A 15,104-nucleotide genomic window follows, 5' to 3' on the forward strand; every position below is an offset into this window, starting at 1 on the left:
CATGAGGGGCACAAATATCTACGTCAGGGCTGGAGAGGTCCCTGGATGGCTTAGGGGGTTGTGGTGAGCATAGATACATACGTCCAGGCTGCAGGGGTCCCAGAGGGACTTAGGGGTTGTAACGTAGTGTGGTGGAATCTGGCCCTGCACCCCTCTTCCTGGGACACACAGTGACTCAGCCAGCCAGTAAAACAGAAGGTTTTTTTGGCCAACAGGAATGAAGGATACAGCAGGGCTTTTGGGCACAACCAGGACCCCTCAATCGAGTCGTTCTGGGGGTTCAGGAAGCTTAGTTCCCAGTTTGGGATTCCCTGAATTCCAACAACCCAAATCCAAACCAAAACTGAACTAACTCCCTCCAGCCAGCCCCTTCCTTTATTCAGCTTCCTGGGCAAAGGTGCTGACCCCCTCCCCGCTGCCTAGCTTAAGTTACAGGCTTAGGTCCTGTCTCTCACCTAAAGTCACCCGCTGCTCTCCCATCCCCCACACAGACAGTCCCCACTCCATCACAGTAATGCCCAGAGCATTTCCCCCGTGGAGCAACAGTGACACCATGTGGCCACACAGGGTAATGCACAGAGCATTTCCTACATGGAGCAAGAGTGACACCGTGTGGCCACACAGCGTAATGCACAGAGCATTTCCTGCATGGAGCAAGAGTGACACCGTGTGGCCACACAGGGTAATGCACAGAGCATTTCCTGCATGGAGCAAGAGTGACACCGTGTGGCCACACAGGGTAATGCATAGAGCATTTCCTGCATGGAGGAACAGTGACACCATGTGGCCACGCACGATAATGCACAGAGCATTTCCTGCATGGAGCAAGAGTGACACCGTTTGGCCATGCAGGATAATGCACAGCGCATTTCCCGCATGGAGCAACATTGACACCTTGTGACCACACCAGGTAATGGACAGAGCATTTCCTGGATGGAGCAACAGTGACACCATGTGGCTATGCAGGGAAATGCACAGAGCATTTCCTGGATGGAGCAAGAGTGATTCCATGTGGCCACGCAGGGTAATGCATAGAGCATTTCTCTCATAGAGGAACAGTGACAACATGTGGCCATGCAGGGTAATGCACAGAGCATCACGCCTATGTAGAGGCTGTAGAGATCCCTGGGGGACTTAGGGGTCGTGGGGGGCACAGATAGCTATGTCCAGGCTGGAGACATTCTGGTGGGCGTTAGGGGCTTCATGAGGGGCACAAATATCTACGTCAGGGCAGGAGAGGTCCCTGGATGGCTTAGGGGGTTGTGGTGAGCATAGATACATACGTCCATGCTGTAGTGGTCCCTGGGGGTTTAAGGAGTTGGTAAGGGTCACAGAAACCTACGTATGGTCTGGAGGGGTCTCTGGGGGACTTAAGGGTTTGTGGTTGCGCAGATACCTACGTACCGGTTGGAGGGGGCCCTGGGGAGCTTAGGGGGTTTGTGTGGCGTACACATAGCTATAACCAGGCTGGTGGGGGGCCCTATGGGTCTTAGAAGGCTGGTGGGGGGCAGAGATACCTATGTAGGGACTGGAGAAGTCCTGGGGAGGGCTTTGGGGGTTCCTGGAAGTCACAAATATCTACGTCCAGGCTGGAGGAGTTCTGGGGGTATTAGGGAGTTGTGCGGGGGCACAGATACCTATATCGAGGCTGTAGGGGTCCTGGGGTTGCTTTGGGGAATTTTGGGGTACAGATACCTACTTCCATGCTGTAGGGGTCGCTGGGAGTATCAGTGGGTTCGTGAGGGTGCACAGATATCTACGTCCGGTCTATAGGGATCCTGGGGGGGGGCTTAGGGGTTTGTAAGGGGCACAGATACATTCATCCAGGCAAGAGGGGTCCTAGGGACCTTAGGGGGTTCATGCTGGGCACAGATACCTGCGTCTAGGCTGGAGGGGTTTTGGGGGTCTTAGGAGGGTTGTGTGGGCACAGATACCTATGTCGATGCTGGAGGGGTCCTGTCATGTCTTAGCGGATTCGTGGGGTCAGAGATACCTACATCTAGGCTGGAGGGGTTCCGGGGGGATTAGGTGTGTTTGGGGGGGGATCAGATACCTACATCCTGATGGTAGGTGGCCCTGGGTAGCTTAGGCGATTTTTTGTCGGTCACAGATACAAACATCCATGCTGTAGGGGTCCCGAGGGATTTTGTGGGGCTGTAGGGGTCACAGATACCTACCTACAGTCTGGAAGGTTCCTGTGGGTATTAAGGGGTGTGTGGGGCATACAGATGCCTACATCTGGGCTTGTGGGTTCCCTGGGGGGCTTAGAGGTTTGTGGAGAGCACAGATACCATTATCCAGGCTAGATGGGTTCTGGTGGGATTAGGGGGTTGTGGGGGGCACAGATACCTATGTAAGCAGAAGCAGGATGAACTCTACCCTCACATCTGGTGGTGAATTATGGCAAGTGTGGAAAAGGATTTCAGAGTCTGATCATGTTTGCATAGACACACCCACCGTGCGTGACACGGCCACGGCAGCCTGGGATGGTTACTTTGGCAGCTATGGTATCCCCAGTTTATTTGTTGTTGGGGTGTGAGATGTGGAGTGTTGTCACCCTGATTGTGTGGATGAGGAACTGTGAAACAGCTTTGAGACAGGGATTCTCACCATCAGTTGAGTGGCACTCACTAGACAAGGGAGTGGGCTCCTTGGATGAGCCAAAAACACCAATTACATTTTCTTCTCTTTTAATAGTTGAATAGTAGAGCTGGTTGTTGATTTTCTGAATAACTGAAGATCCAGGTTCCTGACCTGAAGTCACTGAAGTGCTGTGTTAAATAGTGGGGGAGTTTGAAACTATATTGCAGAGCAGCTGATGGAGAAGAGCAGTTTGTGGAACACTTAGAATGGCCCACAGAGTGAAGTAAGCGAAGCAGTTTTTGGAGACAGCTAGAGAAGATCACAGGTTGGCTGGTGGAGCAGAGCAGCTGGTGGACTGAGCTGAGCAGTTTGTGGGAAAGGTAGAAGCAGAATCCCACGGAGAGGCAGGGCAGACAGCAGTGGACCACGTAAGGTGCCCCTTTCTACCCAGGCTGGCAGGGGGGAAAACCCGGCAGATAGACTCTTGAACTCTGGGGCTGCGGGAATGTGGGTGATTATGGGGTTGCTGGAGTCTTGAAATATTTGAGGTATTGTACTTTGGAGTCTTGGGGTGATTTCGGGATTGCTAGATTCTAGAGCCCAGGGAAAAGGACACGCCCTAGTTGAGGTGTTTTCCAAATTTAATGCTATGTTGTTTATCTCACGTTATTAAACATTTTCTGCTATACTCAGATTCTATGATTGCGAGAGGGGAAGTATTGCCTCTTTGAGGCACCTAGGGGTGTGTATGTAAAATTTTCCCATGTCACTGGGTGAGGGCTCGATCTGGTTTGCATTACGTAATAGGGAAGGGACCCCTATGTATTGAACCCAGCCCTTGCTGCTATCAATTCAGCCTGGCAGACGGATTCCACCTATGTCCAGGCTGAAGGGGTCCCTGGGGATTTGAGGAGGTTCCTGGGGGGCACAGAGATCTAGGTCCAGGCTGTAGGGGTCCCTGGGGGGCTCAGGGGCTTGGTGGGGGGCACAGATACCTATGTCCCAGCTGCAGGGGTCCCAGAGGGGCTTAGTGGGTGTCATGGAGTGTGGTGGAATCTGGCCCTGCACCCCTCTTCCAGGGACACACAGTGACTCAGCCAGCCAGTAAAACAGAGGGTTGTTTTGGCCAACAGGAACGAAGGATACAGCAGGGCTTTGGGGCACAACCAGGACCCGTCAGTCGAGTCCTTCTGGGGGTTCAGGAAGCTTAGTTCCCAGTTTGGGATTCTCTGAATTCCAACTACCCAGCTCCAAAAAAAAACTGAACTAACTCCCTCCAGCCGACCCCTTCCTGTGTCCAGCTTCCTGGGCAAAGGTGCTCACTCTCTCAGCCCTGCCTAGCTCGAGTTACAGGCTTAGGTCCTGTCCCTCATCTAAAGTCACCCCCTGCTCTCCCATCCCTCACACAGACAGTCCCCACTCCATCACAGTAATGCCCAGAGCATTTCCCACGTGGAACAACAGTGACACCATGTGGCCACTCAGGGTAATGCCCAGAGCATTTCCTGCATGGAACAAGAGTGACACCGTGTGGCCATGCGGGGTAATGCACAGAGCATTTCCCCGCATGGAGCAACAGTGGCACCGTGTGGCCACACAGGGTAATGCACAGAGCATTTCCTGCATGGAGCAACAGTGACACCATGTGGCCACACAGGGTAATGCACAGAGCATCGCACCTACGTGGAGGCTGTAGAGATCCCTCGAGGGCTTACGGGGCTTCGTAGGGTCACAGATATCTACATCCAGTATGGGCGGGACCCTGGAAGAGTTAGGGGGGTTGTGAGGGGCATAGGTACTTGCGTCCAGGCTGTAGAGGTCCTGGTGGGGATTAAAGGCTTCCTGGAGGACAGCAATATCTACGTCCAGGCTGAAGGGGTCCCTGGACGCTTAGGGAGTTGTGGTGAGCACAGTGATCCCTGGGGATATAGGGACTTGGTGAGGGGCACAGATACGTATGTATGTCCTGGAGGGGTCCCTGGGGGGGGCTTAGTGGTACTGTAGGAGACACAGATACCTACGTCCAGGCTATAGGCATTCTGGGGGGGCTTAGGGCTTTGGGGGGGCACAGATACCTACATCCAGGCTGGAGGGGTCCCGTTGGGCTTAGGTGGTTTGTGGGGAGGGGCACAGATATGTACATCCAGGCTGGAGAGGTTCCGGAGAGGATTAGGGGTTTTTGCGGATGGCAGAGATACCTATCTCCATACTCTAGGGGTCCCGGGGGGCTTAGGGTTTTTTGGGAGGCACAGATATCTATGTCCAGGTTGGAGTGGTTCCTGGGGGGTTTAGGGAGTTTCTGGGGGGCACAGATACCTAGGTCCATGCTGTAGGGTTCCCTGGGTGGATTAGGGGTTTTCTGGGTGGCAGAGATACCTACGTCTAGGCTGTAGGGGTCCCTGGGAGGCTTAGGGGGTTTGTGGGGGGCAGAGATACCTACTTCCAGGCAATAGGTCTTCCAGGGGGAATTAGTGTGTTGGGGGGGCACAGATACCTAGGTTCAGGCTGGAGGGTTCCCGGGGGGGGGGCCTTACGCCGTTTGTGTTGGGAACAGATATCTGCATCCAGGCTGGAGTGGTCCCTGGGGGGGCTAAAGCGGTTTCTGGTGGGCACAGATAACTACCTCCAGGCTGGAGGGGTTTCTCGGCACTTAGGGGTTGTGGGGGGCACAGATACTTCCATCCAGGCTGGAGGGTCCCTGGGAGGCTTAGCGGGTTCATGTGGGGCACAGATACCTAAGTCCAGGCTGGATGGGTCCAGGGGGGGCTTATGGGGTTCAGGGAGCACAGATGCTTATCTCTAGGCTATAGGGGTCCCTGGTGGGCTTAGGGGGTTTTGGGGGGCCCCAGATACCTAAGTCCATGCTGTAGGCGTCCCTACAGGTGCTTATGGGTTCGTGGGGTGCACAGATACTTATGTCCAGTCTGGAGGGGACAGGGGGTTTGGGGTTTCATGAGGGGCACAGATACAAACCTCCAGGCTGTAGGAGTCCCAGGGAGGCTGTGGGGGTACAGATACCTACATCTAGTCTGGATGGGTCCTGGGAGTTATAGGGGGTTTGTGGGGGGCACAGATACCTAGGTACAGGCTGTCGGTGTCCCGAGGAGATGAGGCGGTTCACTGGGGGCTCAGATACATCCAGGCTGGATGTGTCCCGAGGAGCTTAGGGGGTTTGTGGGGTGCTCAGACACCTGTGTCCAGGCTGTAGGGATCCCTGGGAGGTTAGAGGTTCGTGGGTGTCACAGATAGGGACTTCCAGGCTGAAGGGGTCGCTGGGACGTTTAGGGGGTTTGTGGGAGTACAGATACCTACGTCCAGGCTAAAGGGGTAATGGGGGTGCTTAGGGAATCGGGGCGGACACAGATACCTACGTCCAGGGTCCAGGGGTCCCGAGGGGATTGGGGGTTGAGGGGGGAACAGATGCCTACGTCCTAGCTGAAGGGGTCCTGGGTGGTTTAGGAGGTTCGTTGGAGTCACAGATACCTAAGTCCAGGCTGTAGGGGTTCCTGGGGTATTCGGGGATTTCTGGGAGTCACAGATACCTACGTTCAGACTGGAAGGGTTCCAGAGGGCTTAGGAGATTTATAGGGGGACAGATACCAACATCCTGGCTGTAGGGGTTCCCGTGGGGATTAGGTGGTTTATGGGGGGCACAGATTACTCATAGACTCATAGACTCTAGGACTGGAAGGGACCTCGAGAGGTCATCGAGTCCAGTCCCCTGCCCTCATGGCAGGACCAAATACTGTCTAGACCATCCCTAATAGACATTTATCTAACCTACTCTTAAATATCTCCACAGATGGAGATTCCACAACTTCCCTAGGCAATCTATTCCAGTGTTTAACTACCCTGACAGTTAGGAACTTTTTCCTAATGTCCAACCTAAATCTCCCTTGCTGCAGTTTAAGCCCATTGCTTCTTGTTCTATCATTGGAGGCTAAGGTGAACAAGTTTTCTCCCTCCTCCTGATGACACCTTTTTAGATACCTGAAAACTGCTATCATGTCCCCTCTCAGTCTTCTCTTTTCCAAACTAAACAAACCCAATTCCTTCAGCCTTCCTTCATAGGTCATGTTCTCAAGACCTTTAATCATTCTTGTTGCTCTTCTCTGGACCCTCTCCAATTTCTCCACATCTTTCTTGAAATGTGGTGCCCAGAACTGGACACAATACTCCAGTTGAGGCCTAACCAGTGCAGAGTAAAGCGGAAGAATGACTTCTCGTGTCTTGTTTACAACACACCTGTTAATGCATCCCAGAATCACGTTTGCTTTTTTTGCAACAGTATCACACTGTTGACTCATATTAAGCTTGTGGTCCACTACGACCCCTAGATCTCTTTCTGCCATACTCCTTCCTAGACAGTCTCTTCCCATTCTGTATGTGTGAAACTGATTGTTCCTTCCTAAGTGGAGCACTTTGCATTTATCTTTATTGAACTTCATCCTGTTTACCTCAGACCATTTCTCCAATTTGTCCAGATCATTTTGAATTTTGACCCTGTCCTCCAAAGCAGTTGCAATCCCTCCCAGTTTGGTATCATCCGCAAACTTAATAAGCGTACTTTCTATGCCAACATCTAAATCGTTGATGAAGATATTGAACAGAACCGGTCCCAAAACAGACCCCTGCGGAACCCCACTTGTTATACCTTTCCAGCAGGATTGGGAGCCATTAACAACTACTCTCTGAGTACGGTTATCCAGCCAGTTATGCACCCACCTTATAGTAGCCCCATCTAAATTGTACTTTCCTACTTTATCTATAAGAATATCATGCGAGACCATATCAAATGCCTTACTAAAGTCTAGGTATATCACATCCACCGCTTCTCCCTTATCCACAAGGCTCTTTATCCTATCAAAGAACGCTATCAGATTAGTTTGACCCGATTTGTTCTTTACAAATCCATGCTGGCTATTCCCTATCACCTTACCACCTTCCAAGTGTTTGGAGATGATTTCTTTGATTACCTGCTCCATTATCTTCCCTGGCACAGAAGTTAAACTAACTGGTCTGTAGTTTCCTGGGTTGTTTTTATTTCCCTTTTTATAGATGGGCACTATATTTGCCCCCTTCCAGTCTTCTGGAATCTCCCCCGTCTCCCATGATTTCCCAAAGATAATAGCTAGAGGCTCAGATACCTCTTCTATTAACTCCTTGAGTATTCTAGGATGCATTTCATCAGGCCCTGGTGACTTGCAGGCATCTAACTTTTCTAAGTGATTTTTTACTTTCTCTTTCCTTATTTTCTCTTCTAAACCTACCCCCTTCCCGTAAGCATTCACTATACTAGACATTCCTTCAGACTTCTCAGTGAAGACTGAAACAAAGAAGTCATTAAGCATCTCTGCCATTTCCAAGTCTCCCGTTACTGTTTCCCCCTCCTCACTGAGCAGTGGGCCTACCCTGTCCTTAGTCTTCCTCTTGCTTCTAATGTATGACAGATACCAATGTCCTGGCTGTAGATGTTCCTCCACGGTGGCCTCACGGCTGGAAGAGCTCCCACTCCCTTCTATTACCTGGGGGCTGCAGCAGGGGCACAGAGCTTCTCTGGTCTCACTCCTTTACCCCTGCCCCGCTGTGGCCCTGACACCAGAGAAGCTCTGTGCCCCTGCTGCAGCCTCTGCGCCATATCAGAGAGTGGGAGCTCCTCCAGCCCTGGGGCCACCGTGAGGGAGACTTTTCCAGGGGGACCCAATTTGGCCAGGGGCCCCCGGGACCCCGACAGCCTGGATGTAGGGTTATGTGCGACCACAGCCCCTCTATGTACCCCAGGAACATCTACAGCCAGGACATTGGTATCTGTACCCCCCGAACCCACAAAGCCCCCCAGGGACCTTTACAGCCAGTATGTTGGTATCTGTGCCCCCCCATAAATCTCCTAAGCGCTCCAAGACCCCTCCAGTCTGCATGTAGGTATCTGTGACCCCCATAATTCTCCTAAGACCTCTGGGACCCCTCTAGTCTGCACGTAGGTATCTGTGACCCCCAGAAATCCCTGAATGCCCCAGGAACCCCTACAGCCTGGACTTAGGTATCTGTGACTCCAACGAACCTCCTAAACCACCCAAGACACCTCCAGCTATGACGTAGGTATCTGTTCCCCCCTCAACCCCCAATCCCCTCGGGACCCCTAGACCCTGGACGTAGGTATCTGTGTCAGCCCCGATCCCTTAAGCACTCCCATTACCCCTTCAGCCTGGACGTAACTACCTGTGACCCCCACGAACCCCCTAAGCCCCCAGGGATCCCTACAGCCTGGACACAGGTGTCTGAGCACCGCACGAACCCCCTAAGCTCCTCGGGACACATCCAGCCTGGATGTATCTGAGCCCCCAGTGAACCGCCTCATCTCCTCGGGACACCGACAGCCTGTACCTAGGTATCTGTGCCCCCCACAAACCCCCTATAACCCCCAGGACCCATCCAGACTAGATGTAGGTATCTGTACCCCCACAGCCCCCCTGGGACTCCTACAGCCTGGAGGTTCGTATCTGTGCCCCCCATGAAACCCCAACCCCCCCTGCCCCCTCCAGCCTGGACATAAGTATCTGTGCACCCCATGAACCCATAAGCACCTGTAGGGACGCCTACAGCATGGACTTAGGTATCTGGGGCCCCCCAAAACCTCCTAAGCCCACCAGGGACCACTACAGCCTAGAGATAAGTATCTGTGCCCCCTGAACCCCATAAGCCCCCCCTGGATCCCTCCAGCCTGGATTTAGGTATCTGTGCCCCCTACGAACCCGCTAAGCTCCCCAGGGACCCTCCAGCCTGGACGGAGGTATCTGTGCCCCCCCACAATCCCTAAGTGCCGAGACACCCCTCCAGCCTGGAGGTAGGTATCTTTGCCGAACACAAACTGCTTAAGACCCCCCCCATCGGGAACCCTCCAGCCTGGATCTAGGTATCTGTGCCCCCCCAACACACTAATTCCCCCTGGAAGCCCTATTGCCTGGACTTAGGTATCGCTGCCCCCCACAAACCCCCTAAGCCTCCCAGGGACCCTTACAGCCTAGACGTATGTATCTGTACCCCTCAGAAAACCCCTAATCCACCCGGGGACCCCTACAGCATGGACCTAGGTATCTGTGCCCCCCAGGAACCCCCTAAACCCCCCAGGAACCACTCCAACCTGGACATAGTTATCTGTGCCTCCCAAAAAAACCCTAAGCCCCCCAGGGACCCCTAGATCCTGGAGATAGGTATCTCTGCTGTTCACAAAAATTCCTTATACTCCCTGGAACCTCTCCAGCCTGGACGTACATAGCTGTGCCCCCCACAACCCCCCTAAGCCCCCCGGGACCCCTCCATCCTGGATGTAGGTATCTGTGCCCCCCTAAAGCCCTAAGCCCCCCCAGAATGCCTATAGCCTGGACGTAGGTATCTGTGTCCCCTACAATACCACTAAGCCCCCCCAGGGACCCCTCCAGGATAAACATAGGTATCTGTGCCCCTCACCAAGTTCCTAAACCCCCAGGGATCACTGTGCTCACCACAACCCCCTAAGCGTCCAGGGACCCCTTCAGCCTGGACGTAGATATTGCTGTCCTCCAGGAAGCATTTAATCCCCACCAGGACCTCTACAGCCTGGACGCAAGTACCTATGCCCCTTACAACCCCCCTAACTCTCCCAGGGTCCCGCCCATACTGGATGTAGATATCTGTGACCCTACGAACCCCCGTAAGCCCTCGAGGGATCTCTACAGCCTCCACGTAGGTGCGATGCTCTGTATGGCCACATGGTGTCACTGTTGCTCCATGCAGGAAATGCTCTGTGCATTACCCTGTATGGCCACATGGTGTCACTGTTGCTCCATGCAGGAAATGCTCTGTGCATTACCCTGCGTGACCACATGGTGTCACTGTTGCTCCATGCGGGGAAATGCTCTGTGTATTACTGTGATGGAGTGGGGACTGTCTGTGTGGGGGATGGGAGAGCAGCGGGTGACTATTGGTGAGGGACAGGACCTAAGCCTGTAACTTAAGCTAGGCAGCTGGGAGGGGGTCAGCACCTTTGCCCAGGAAGCTGAATAAAGGAAGGGGCTGGCTGGAGGGAGTTAGTTCAGTTTTGGTTTGGAGCTGGGTTGTTGGAATTCAGGGAATCCCAAACTGGGAACTAAGCTTCCTGAACCCCCAGAAGGACTCGATTGAGGGGTCCTGGTTGTGCCCAAAGCCCTGCTGTATCCTTCGTTCCTGTTGGCCAAAAAAACCTTCTGTTTTACTGGCTGGCTGAGTCACTGTGTGTCCCAGGAAGAGGGGTGCAGGGCCAGATTCCACCACACTACGTGACACCCCCTAAGTCCCTCTGGGACCCCTGCATCCTGGACGTAGGTATCTGTACCCCCCACCAAACTCCTGAGCCCCCCCCGACCCCCTACAGCCTGGACCTAGATATCTGTGCCCCCCACGAACTCCCTAAGCCCCCCAGGGACCCCTTGAGCCTGGACGTAGGTGGAACCCTTCTGCCAGGCTGAACTGATAGCAGCAAGGACTGGGTTCAGTACATAGGGGTCCCTTGCCTACAATGTAATGCAAACCAGCTCGAGCCCCCACCCAGTGACATGGGAAAATTTTACATACGCATTCCTAGGTGCTTCAAAGAGGCGATACTTCCCCTCTCGCAAGCACAGAGTCTGGGTATAGCAGAAAATGTTTAATAACGTGAGATAAACAACATAGCATTAAATTGGGAAAACACCTCAACTAGGCCGTGTCCTTTTCCCTGGGCTCATGAGTCCAGCAATCCCCAAATCACCCCAAGGCTCCAAAGTCCAATATCTCCAACGTTTCAAGAGTCCAGCAACCCCAAAATCACCCACAGTTGCGCAACCCCAGAGTTCAAGAGTCTATCTTCAGGGTTTTTCCCCCTGCCAGCCTGAGTAGAAAGGGGCACCTTATGTGGTCCACTGCTAACTGCTCTGCCTCTCCATGGGATTCTGCTTTTGCCTTCCCCACAAACTGCTCAGCTCGGTCCATCAGCTGCTCTGCCAGCCGACCTGTGTTCTGCTCCAGCTGTCCCCCAAAACTGCTAGACTCATCTCACTCCGTGGGACACTCCCACAAACTCCTCCTGTCTATCAACTACTGTGTTCTGCAATACAGTTTCAGAGTCCCCCACAAGCTAACACATCTTTTCAGTGATTTCAGCTCAAGAACCTAGAAATTTAACTTTTAAGAAAATAAAAAAACAACACTGCTATTCAACTGTTAAAAGAAAAAAAGTGCAATTGGTGACTCTAGCTCACCCAAGGAGCCCACTCCCTTGTCTAGTGAGTGCCACTCAACTGATGGTGAGAATCCCTGTCTCAAAGCTGTTTCACAGTTCCTCATCCACACAATCAGGGTGACAACACTCCACATCTCACACCCCAACAACAAATAAACTGGGGATACCATAGCTGCCAAAGTAACCATCCCAGGCTGCCGTGGCCGTGTCACGCACGGTGAGTGTGTCTATGCAAACATGATCAGACCCTGAAATCCTTTTCCACACTTGCCATAATTCACCACCAGATGTGAGGGTAGAGTTCATCCTGCTTCTGCTTACATAGGTATCTGTGCCCCCCACAACCCCCTAATCCCACCAGAACCCATCTAGCCTGGATAATGGTATCTGTGCTCTCCACAAACCTCTAAGCCCCCCAGGGAACCCACAAGCCCAGATGTAGGCATCTGTATGCCCCACACACCCCTTAATACCCACAGGAACCTTCCAGACTGTAGGTAGGTATCTGTGACCCCTAGAACCCCACAAAGTCCCTCGGGACCCCTACAGCATGGATGTTTGTATCTGTGACCGACAAAAACCGCCTAAGCTACCCAGGGCCACCTACCATCAGGATGTAGGTATCTGTTCCCCTCCTCAAACACACCTAATCCCCCCGGAACCCCTCCAGCCTAGATGTAGGTATCTCTGACCCCACGAATCCGCTAAGACATGACAGGACACCTCCAGCATCGACATAGGTATCTGTGCCCACACAACCCTCCTAAGACCCCCAAAACCCCTCCAACCTAGACGCAGGTATCTGTGCCCATCATGAACCCCCTAAGGTCCCTAGGACCCCTCTTGCCTGGATGAATGTATCTGTGCCCCTTACAAACCCCTAAGCCCCCCCCCAGGATCCCTATAGACCGGACGTAGATATCTGTGCACCCTCACGAACCCACTGATCCTCCTAGCGACCCCTACAGCATGGAAGTAGGTATCTGTACCCCAAAATTCCCCAAAGCAACCCCAGGACCCCTACAGCCTCGATATAGGTATCTGTGCCCCCGCACAACTCCCTAATACCCCCAGAACTCCTCCAGCCTGGACGTAGATATTTGTGACTTCCAGGAACCCCCAAAGCCCTCCCCAGGACTTCTCCAGTCCCTACATAGGTATCTCTGCCCCCCACCAGCCTTCTAAGACCCATAGGGCCCCCACCAGTCTGGTTATAGCTATGTGTACGCCACACAAACCCCCTAAGCTCCCCAGGGCCCCCTCCAACCGGTACGTAGGTATCTGCGCAACCACAAACCCTTAAGTCCCCCAGGGACCCCTCCAGACCATACGTAGGTTTCTGTGACCCTTACCAACTCCTTAAACCCCCAGGGACCACTACAGCATGGACGTATGTATCTATGCTCACCACAAACCCCTAAGCCATCCAGGGACCTCTCCAGCCCTAACGTAGATATTTGTGCCCCTCATGAAGCCCCTAATGCCCACCAGAATGTCTCCAGCCTGGACGTAGCTATCTGTGCCCCCCATGACCCCTAAGTCCCCCAGGGATCTCTACAGCCTCTACATAGGCGTGATGCTCTGTGCATTACCCTGCATGGCCACATGTTGTCACTGTTCCTCTATGAGAGAAATGCTCTGTGCATTACCCTGCGTGGCCACATGGAATCACTGTTGCTCCATCCAGGAAATGCTCTGGGCATTTCCCTGCATGGCCACATGGTGTCACTGTTGCTCAATGCGGGAAATGCTCTGTGCATTACCCTGCGTGGCCACATGGTGTCACTGTTGCTCCACGGGGGAAATGCTCTGGGCATTACTGTGATGGAGTGGGGACTGTCTGTGTGGGGGATGGGAGAGCAGCGGGTGACTTTAGGTGAGGGACAGGACCTAAGCCTGTAACTTAAGCTAGGAAGCTGGGAGGGGGTCAGCACCTTTGCCCAGGAAGCTGAATAAAGGAAGGGGCTGGCTGGAGGGAGTTAGTTCAGTTTTGGTTTGGAGCTGGGTTGTTGGAATTCAGGGAATCCCAAACTGGGAACTAAGCTTCCTGAACCCCCAGAAGGACTCGATTGAGGGGTCCTGGTTGTGCCCAAAAGCCCTGCTGTATCCTTCGTTCCTGTTGGCCAAAAAAACCTTCTGTTTTACTGGCTGGCTGAGTCACTGTGTGTCCCAGGAAGAGGGGTGCAGGGCCAGATTCCACCACACTACGTGACACCCCCTAAGTCCCTCTGGTACCCCTGCAGCCTGGATGTATGTATCTATGCTCACCACAACCCCCTAAGCCATCCAGGGACCTCTCCAGCCCTGACGTAGATATTTGTTCCCCTCATGAAGCCCCTAATGCCCACCAGAATGTCTCCATCCTGGACGTAGCTATCTGTGCCCCCCACGACCCCTAAGCCCCCCAGGGATCTCTACAGCCTCTACATAGGCTTGATGCTCTGTGCATTACCCTGCATGGCCACATGGAATCACTGTTGCTCCATCCAGGAAATGCTCTGGGCATTTCCCTGCATGGCCACATGGTGTCACTGTTGCTCAATGCGGGAAATGCTCTGGGCATTACTGTGATGGAGTAGGGACTGTCTGTGTGGGGGATGGGAGAGCAGGGGGTGACTTTAGGACCGGACACGTGCTCAGCCTGTAACCTGAGCTAGGCGGGGGGAGGGGTCAGCACCTTTGCCCGGGAAGCTGGACACAGCAAATGGCCAGCTGGAGGGAGTTGGGTTAGTTCAGTTTCGGTTTTGGTCTGGGTGGTTGGAATTCAGGGATTCCCAAACTGGGAACTAAGTTTCCTGAACCCCTAGAAGGACTTGATTGTGGGCTCCTGCTTGTGCCTCCAAGCTCTGCTGTATCCTTCGCTCCTGTTGTCCAATAAACCTTCTGTTTTACTGGCTGGCTGAGAGTCACTGTGAGTCCCAGGAAGAGGGGTGCAGGACCGGACTCCCCCACACTCCATGACAGACCCTAAGCCCCTCCGAGACCCCTGCAGCCTGGACGTAGGTATCTGTGCCTCCCACCAAACACCTAAGACACTCAGAGATCCCTCCAGCCTGAACTTAGGTATCTGTGCCCCCCACAAACCCCCTAAGCCCCCGAGGGACCTATACAGCCAGAACATTGGTATCTGTACCCCATATAGACTCCATAAGCCCCTTGCGACACTCCAGTGTGCACGTAGGTATATGTGCCCCTCAGAAACCCTCTAAGCCCCCAGGAACCCCTACAGCCTGGACATAGGTATTTGCACTTCCACAACCCCCCTAACCCCCCCCCTCCCGGGACA

Source organism: Gopherus flavomarginatus, chromosome 18 (genome assembly GCF_025201925.1).
Source record: "Gopherus flavomarginatus isolate rGopFla2 chromosome 18, rGopFla2.mat.asm, whole genome shotgun sequence".
Taxonomy (NCBI): Eukaryota; Metazoa; Chordata; order Testudines; family Testudinidae; genus Gopherus; species Gopherus flavomarginatus.